Raw genomic sequence first — 8,421 nt, 5'->3', positions numbered from 1 at the left:
CTCCTCGGAGAGCAGGTGCCCAATGGACTTGGCCAGGGTGACAAGCTATGTGGCCAACTTACAAATGAACTGTGGATATGAAAGACACTCAGAGTATGATTGCTTGTCTATTTGCTTATGAACTGGTAAAAACATTTGTCATGCAGAGCTAGGGAAAGAAAATGTCATTTATCTGTCAAATGACAGATTTTGGAGGGTGTGAAAAGCAAAGTCTATTTTATTTTCCCTCAAAATGTATTTGATATCTCTCAGTGGCTCCATATGCCTCTCCTTGGTTCAGCCATCCTAGACTTTGATATTTTCTTCAAACGCCTTGCTCTCTCTCCCCCACCCCACCCCTCTCTATCTGTTTCTCCCCGGACTGACCAATATGTAATTTCCGCTGTCCAAAACACTTTCCACACCTTCCCAACCAGCTAAGATACCTTACATATGCCTCGGAGATGTTTTCTTAGACTCCCAGACTAGTCTCCCTGTTCTAAGCTCCAGTAGTACCTTGGACTTCTTTCTTAGTAATTTATGATCACTTGTCTAATATCCGTCTTTCCTGCTGACTGAAACTCACTGAGGGCACGAATTTTTCTTTTCATTGCTTTTTCCTTGATATCTGGTCTACCTCCTGATGTTCGGTGGAACATAATTATTCATGGGATGGATGAGCTTTTGTTATCATGCTATCTGGACAGAATGGTTTTCATGTAAGAAAACTGTATGCACCCCAGCAATCTCAATGTGGAGCAGAATGAAAATAAAATGGCTTAGAGTTGCAACACTCTAGAAACATTGCGCTTTCTTGCCTGACCAGTGGGATGCTGTGGGGTCTGACCTTGAGAAAGGACTCAGGATAGTCCATGGCTGGCAGGCATGCCGGGAGAGGCCAGGGCCTGTGGTGGATCAAGTAACAAGCGAGGGTGGGGTCAGGGTGATGGTCCTCTACCTGCACACCATCCATCCACCTCTGACTTTCCACCTCGCCCCCAGCACGACTCAGAGGAGCGGCTCCAGGGCTGCCCTGGAACAGCAAACACGGGATTTGTTTGCTGACTTGACTAAGCAACAAGGCTCTCTCTGACCTTTTCCCCACACAGTAATAAAGGGGAAGAGTGCACTTAAAGTGGAATTGCCACGGCTTCCCGTAAGTATTGCCACACTTTAAAGGGAACACCTTACCTGAGCATCTCTGCCTGGGGAGGGTGAGGACGTCTACCCCAGCACCACCCTTAGCATTTTCCCCCCAGCGCAGGTGCCTTCCCCACAGGGGAAGAGGCCAGCCCAGGCCAGTCCCTGGGGGTCCTGCAGTGGCAAAGGGCTAGGCTGCCACTCAGGCTCGTGTTGTCTGGAACCTTTGTTGAAGGGGCCAGAGAGCCCTCCTATTACCTTAGCTGATGGCAAGCTAAGATATGCAAAGAACTAAGGAGGCAGAACTCGGCCATGGAGCAGGGCCCCCTGGGTACCTGGGATGTCACTGGAGAGAGAAGAACAGCTCTGGAGGCCCCACAGCAGCTCTCATATTTCAGCTGCAGTGTCCACTCATTCTCCGGGAATATCATCAGGCTGGAGTTTCCTCCATTACAATGACTTGGCTTTTGTCTGTCTCCACTTCCTTTACTGCTTTTCCTGCTGACTCATTCTCTCTGCTACTTTCCCCTCTGCCTCCAGCTTTTGCTGCCTCTTCTCTGTGGCCCCTTCCTTTAATGCCATCCTACTGTCAGCTCCCCTCTCTGTGCCCCACAACTTCCTCAACAATGGGCCCAGTGGGTTCAGCCTGTGACCACGACAAAGCTGTCATGTCAGACCCCCTCTTGGCCATCACCCAAGCAATGGGAGGCTGCCACGGGATTGGGGGCCAATTCCTGGCTTAATCGATTGCCATGAAGCCACACGTTCAGAGTCACATGGTATGAACCACTCATTCACTGGACAAACAGGGCACCTCATGTGCAGGGCTCTGTCCGAACATGGAGAACACAGCAGCGAAATAAATTCAACACAAGCCTCTGCTCCATGAACTGTGCCTTCTGTTGGAGGCTGGAGGCCAAGAAGCAAACTAAAAAGCAAAACTCTGGACAGGTGATTAATGTGATGGAGAAAAGCAAAGCCAGGTTGGTGTAGAGGGAGTGCCTGGAGCACAGGTATGACAATTTCAAACAAGGTGGTCGGGAAGGCCCATAGGGGAGAGTGACATTTGTGTCATTAGGGGCTAATGAAGGTGAGAAGGCCTGGAAGGAACCCTGGCAGGGCTCTGGCATGGTAGGCATGTGCTGTGTATGATGCTTGATGTAGTCAAGAAAGACCGGGGCCCAAGAGGCATTTCAGAAGGGAACCAGAGTGCAGGTACCCACTCTGTGTCTGCACCTGTCCCTGTTGACCCTAAGTGTTATCATGGGGGCAAGGGCACTGTGAACTTGCATTTAGGAATGACCTCATTCAGTGGTTTTAGGGTGCCCAGATTCACTGGGGGTCTGGTTAAAGCAGTCGCAGGGCCCACCCTCAGCAGTTCTGATTTAGCATGACTGGCATCTCTAACACTGTCCCAGGTGATGCTCACCCACAAACCGCACTCTGAGAAGCTCTGCTCTCACTGACACTCTTGTTACTCCCAGTCCCTCCCATTGGGCTCTGGCGCGGACCTGTCTCTGAGATGCCCTGCTTCCTCTGCCATTTTCCACTCAACGTCCAGCAGGGAGTCAGTTCCTCCAGAAACCTGCCAGACTCTCCAAGGCAAGCTGCCTTTCTGGATTGTCAGCCCTTGAGGACAATTTCTCCAGTTCTTGCTATCTGGTATGTGTGGGTTTTTTTAAAGATTTTATTTATTTAGTTTTTAGAGAGAGGAGAAGGGAGGAAAAAGAGAAGAGAGGGAGAGAAACATCAATATGTGGTTGCCTTTCACACACCCCTTACTGGAGACCTGGCCCACAACCCAGGCATGTGACCTGACTGGGAATTGAACTGGCAACTTTTTGGTTCACAGGCTGGTGCTCAGTCCACTGAGCCACACCAGCCAGGTCTGGAATGTGTTGAACAAAACTGAGACTCCTCATGTTTTCTCTGACATTTGTGAGAGGAAGGCCCTGCTGGGAAAGAGTTCCAACCAGCTCCTCCCCAGGCCTCTCTCACCACCCAAACCCCATCTCAGCCCGAGCTCGCTGAATCCCATGAACTTCCTGGTTCCAGCAGGTCCAGGCCCACTGTTGTAACGACATCTAGCCATCAAGGAAGCTGAGATTCTTTCTCTGACAAGGCGTTATGCAGTTTGACATTTTGAATGGGCCATTTTACTAAGAGGCTCAAATAAGCCAAACTAAGCACCAGAATGGCAGTACACGCATGGGTTGGTTGGAGGCTCTGGACACCCAGTGTTTTGATCCTGCCCCTGCCTTAGCTGAGTGGCCTTGGGAAAGTCACTGGTTCCTTCATGTGTCAAGGGAGGGAACCAGATTACATGATTTCTAAGGTCCTGTCCAGCTCTCAGATACCAAGATTACAGAATCTAAGTTTATCTAGATGCTAGGCTAAGATACCCAGACTTCTAACATAAGACTGCCAGGTACGGTAAGAAATTTGCTTTTCTTACAAATTGTTTCCTAGTTTTATCATAGGCAACTCCCTGAAGATTCTGGGTGAACTGAGTGATCATGGTACCTGCAGAAGGAAATGGTTGAATAAAAGTGCGTAGGTAAGGGTTTGAATCTTAGCATCGCTACTGTGTGACTTTTGGCAAATTATTTCACATCTCTGAGCCTCATCTGTAGAATGAGGACATCTTTATAGGACTACTATGAGAATGAACTAATTACTATGAGAAAATAGGTACCAGCAAGTACCTGGCACAGCAGGTATTCAGCTAGTGCTAGCTCTCAAGGACTCCTTCCGGACCCTTTCAATCCCTCTCTGCTGCCAACCTGGCCCCTAAACGAGGAAGACATTTTGAACTCTGAACTCTCAAGTCCTTCTGAGGAGTTTCTAGTTACTCCTATGTCCTTATGTCCTTGCTGGTCACTCATTCATTCAGCCCATGTTTATCGAGCTTTTACTGAGTGCTGTTAGGGTTAAAAGAGTAAGTACAGATAATTTAGACACAGTCCCTGTCCTCAAGGAACAGGAGCAATGCTTCAGTTAGGGATACAGACAAATCAACAACTAAATACGGTGGGATAAACGCTGCCGGGGTAAGCACTGGGTCTAAGCACACAGCAGAGGTCAGAGGAGACTTTCTGGGCCAAGTTGGTTTTGTAAGGGTGAGGAGGATTGCCCTGGCTGGGTGGTGACAGGGAAAAGAGTTCTGGGAAGAGAGAACACTGAGTCTGGAGAGGTGAGCAGGATCATGAGGTCACCTGTGACCAAAGGTCTATGTCCCACAATATGGAGTTTAGTCTTTAACTGAGGAGCAGTGCAGAAGCACTACAGGGATTTAAGGAGGGGACTGGCAGGGTCAGCATTGTATCTATAAAGAACACTCTTGCTCCTGTGCAGAGTACTGATGAATGGCAGGTAGGGGAGGCTGGCAAAACTAGAAGAAGGGAGAGGAATCCAGACGGCATTCAGCTGGCCCAGGATGATGACAGCTGAAAGTGGTGACAGTGGAGAGAAGTGGAGGAATTTGAGAGACGTGTACAGGATCCCATCTACGAGACTCAGCAATGAATTGGATGACAAAGTGACAGAGAGGGAGAAATACAGAATAATGAGGTTCCTGGCCTGGTCACTCAGACAGATACTGATATCACTGACTGAGATGGAGAACAAGGAGAGAAGGAGCAGACCTGGGGTGTGGCCGAGGGACGACATCAGTTTCAGGAGAGACAGGGCACAGAAGGCTGGGGGGAAGAATTGTTAAAGGTGGGGGACACCTGACCCCTGTCACAGATTACTGAGAGAGAACCAACCAAGGAAGAGGTTAAGGATGGAGAAGAAAAGGGGTCAAGAATCAGGGACAGGAAGGCTCCGGAAGAGACTGAAGGGCACATGACCCAAAGCATGGTGGGAGGATGACAGCAGTGAAGCCATCCTGGCTCCTGGGATGGAAGGAAGGAGGCAGCCACACGTGCAAACAGCTCAGGTCTTTCTTGCTCCAGGAATCATGCCCTCCCCCTCACCTGTTGGTCTCTGATCCGCGCAGTTGATCCTCGGCCATTGGTAAGGTAGTCCTTCCATTTAATGAGGCCACCTTGAACAAACAGTGGGCCTTGGACAGGCGACTGTCTGTGTTTCAGGTTTCTCATCTGTAGATTGGAGACAGACAACCTCAAAAGTGGTTATGAGGATTCAGCGAGAACATGCACGAACATGCTCACAATAGTCACTAGCACACAGGACTCCCTCTGCACCGTTCGCTAGTCCCCTTCCAAGGCTGGGTGCGCACTGGCAGACACCGCGTTTACCTGGGGTGCTCCAGGGGCTCTTTCTAATCAGAGCAGGCTTCCTGTTTTACACCCTCTTTCAAAGCCGGATCTCCTTTTCCAACTGTCCATTAAATTCCTATTTTCAGTTTTCTGCTCATTTGCAAATTCATTTCCATAGTACATGATAGCCTCTTTGAACTTGAATCCTATCATTCTCAAATATGTTCGCATTTTGGTGTTGAATCTTTTTACCATGGTACTCCTGGGTTTGGAGGGCTGAATGCAGCCTTCTTACAGTTATTGAAGGGTCCCTCTGTGCCCCCAGAGAACGCTTAAACTCTTCGGTTGCCTATATTTCTCCTGCACGCACATTTATCTTGTATTTCTGCAGCCCGACTTCAATGTCATGAATATTACTGGAGTGACCAATGGTTGGTTAAGTCAATGGGACTTGTAGGTTTGTACTCCCCAGGCACAGAGCCCTCTTCGTTCCTGTTCATTTGTATGTTTTTAAATTGTATTGATTTTAGCTCTCAGGTTCTCCCTCAGCAGAAGGTCCAGGCGCTTCTGTCTCGTGCCTGTGTCATTTGCTCTAGGCCAGCGGTCCTATCAGCCACTGTGGCACAGCGCCTAGCCCCAGCCCGTGGAGGGTGGGCAGTCAAGGATGGAGGGCATCCTGGAAGCCCCAGGCCCTGTGTCCCACATGGGCCTTCAGGAGTAGCAGGAAGCAGGAAGAAGAAGATTGTTCTATTGGGGTGGGAAGAGCTGTCCTCGTTTAATATTTAGACATTAAATTTAATCACTTTTAAAGTACTTATTTGTTAAGAGCCTATTTAAGAAGCCTCTAGCCACACCTGCCTGAGGCTTCTGCATTCTCTGCACTGCCTGGGAAACTTCCCCTTCTGTGTGTGAAACAGAACATTCTACTGGTTCTGTTTCTCAGAGAACCCCCAATGATACATTTACCTTGCAGGATTTTATAAGATTCAGTATTACTAATCACCGCAGCTGCTTACCAAGTGCCCCCACCTTGCTCAGGGTTTGCCACACATTCTCTCATTCAGCCCTCACCACGCCCTTATGAGCTGGCATTGTGAGCAGGTACTTGAGACTGACATCACTCATAGGTAGTAAGGGTGGAACCGTGAGCTGAATTTTATCTATCACTCTCACTATCTCTCCACCGAGTGCCTCTAAGGGATGCTTTTCTGGCCCAATAAAAAGTGTTTTGTTTCACCCCCACCCCAGATAGCTGGAGAATGTTTGTTCACTTGGTTGGGTATTTGCATTTTTAAGTAGAGTTTTGTTTTGGTCTTTGTTTTTGTTTTTTTCACCATCTGGCTCCATGTTGCCCAGGAGCTTCCAGAAGAGAGTTTGGGGACAGGAGGGTGTGACTGCATTCCTCAGACTACCCTCAGATAGACCCCCTCAAGGCTGCCTGCCCACCAGACACCAAACGGCTTCCTGTCTGCATCTGCAAGGCCACAGGGCAGCCTGGCACTGCAGCTGGTAGAACTCCCTGGAAATGAAACTCTCTTGGTCCCCTCAAGGGAACATTGTCTTTTTTGTAGCTGCAGAATTTCTAGGTCCCCCAGCTTCATGGGGGAACAAACAGGCTTGGGGGTGGAGTTCAGGGAGGAGGGAGACGTGCGGGTGACCAATTACCTGGACTTTGTACAGTCCCATTTCAAGCCTCTCCACTTAATCTCTCTTTCCTGATAAGCTCAGACACTGCGATGAGCCGCCCGGATGGCCTGCTTCCAGCGGAGCAGAAGGTGGGGGAGAGCCGCAGCTTGCAGGGTGCTGCGGCTTGTGGGGCAGATGCCAGAGAAATTCTGTTCACCATTCACCACACGGTTTAACCCCATCTGCCGTGCTGTGGCTGTGGGGGCAGGGGGAGGGGCACTTGGCTCGCTCAGGGGAGCTAGAGCCCCTCCTTTGCGAGAGGCCACAGTCCTTCTGCAACAGGGCTCCTGGCTCCCCACCCTAGTGCATGTTTCCCCAGAAAATTCCCTTCATTTAAGAAGAAACTTTTCTTTTAAGTTAGAAACAGAAAAAGCAAATACAGGCGTTCTTTTTTTTTTTTAAGTTAGAAAAAGCCTTTTAGGGCAGGTAAATGTGCAGTTTTCTTCTATGCAAATTAGAATGAGTTGTACAAAAGCAAGTTCCATTTAGCACTTGGCTTTGCCTCCATTATCCCCTTGGACATTCCCACAGCCCATGCAGCAGGTGTCGCTTGACGCTGATGGCACAATGGCTGGAGAGATGCAGGGACTTGCGGGGGTCACACGGCACTAAGCAGCGTAACTGCTGCTGTAGATTAGTCCTGGCAAAGGAACCTCACCCAGACTGATGTCTTGGCAAATATGGGGAGGGCTCGTGACTCTGATAATCATCAGCTCCTGCTGGGAAGTGCGCCAAAAAGAAATGCTAAAAACAGAGGAACCTGTCTGCTTTCTTGACCTGAGGTCATTCATTCACTCATTCATTCATTCATTAAATAAGCACACACACACTATGCCAACATGTTCTAGATGCTAGAAATAAGACATAGCTCTTGCGGACCAAATAATGGGCTGTCATTTTGTAAAAGGCTAAACACTGGAAATGCTAAATTCAGCAAAACCTTCCCTGATGGATCTAACTTTTACTCTGTCCTAAAATGCTATAACACTGGTTTTTACTTTTAAAATGTCTTTTATTCCTATGTCCTTCTGAGTTTGATAGGCAAATGTTTATTTTGTTAGTAATCTTTTCCACTCCTCCTTAGTCCACATAGACTGTGAGCTTCTTGAGAGTAGAGGTTCTGCACTTATCAGCCACTCAATATATGTGCTCTGCAAACCATTTCTGATACCTAATAATTTCCTTTTTTCCCTATTGAATCAAAATGTTCACACTTCAGCAAATCATCAATTTCGTTTTTAAGCATTGAGTTGCATGCTCTTAGTTTTCAGTTTTCCTATCGCTTTTCTTTCTCTTGGATCTAAATCCAGGCTGTGAGTTTTTGTGTGCAGAGTGACAATACATAAGATAATTTGAAATTAAGCCCTTTAATTCTCCTGTTCCTGCAAACCTG

The 8,421-nt window shown here is 48.3% G+C and overlaps 1 long non-coding RNA gene across 1 annotated transcript; it reads left to right on the top strand.

Moving 5' to 3' along the window:
- The first annotated feature begins 1,097 nt into the window (after window positions 1-1,097).
- LOC123480087 (uncharacterized) lies at window positions 1,098-3,673 on the top strand. Its single transcript, XR_006655951.2, has 3 exons — window positions 1,098-1,135; window positions 2,604-2,781; window positions 3,589-3,673. It is a non-coding gene; the product is annotated as an uncharacterized lncRNA (long non-coding RNA).
- Window positions 3,674-8,421: the final 4,748 nt, after the last annotated feature.

This window comes from Desmodus rotundus, chromosome 1, assembly GCF_022682495.2.
Source record: "Desmodus rotundus isolate HL8 chromosome 1, HLdesRot8A.1, whole genome shotgun sequence".
Classification (NCBI taxonomy): Eukaryota; Metazoa; Chordata; class Mammalia; order Chiroptera; family Phyllostomidae; genus Desmodus; species Desmodus rotundus.
The sequence above is the reverse complement of the archived record's forward strand: the minus strand, read 5'-3'. Positions and strand labels throughout refer to the sequence as shown.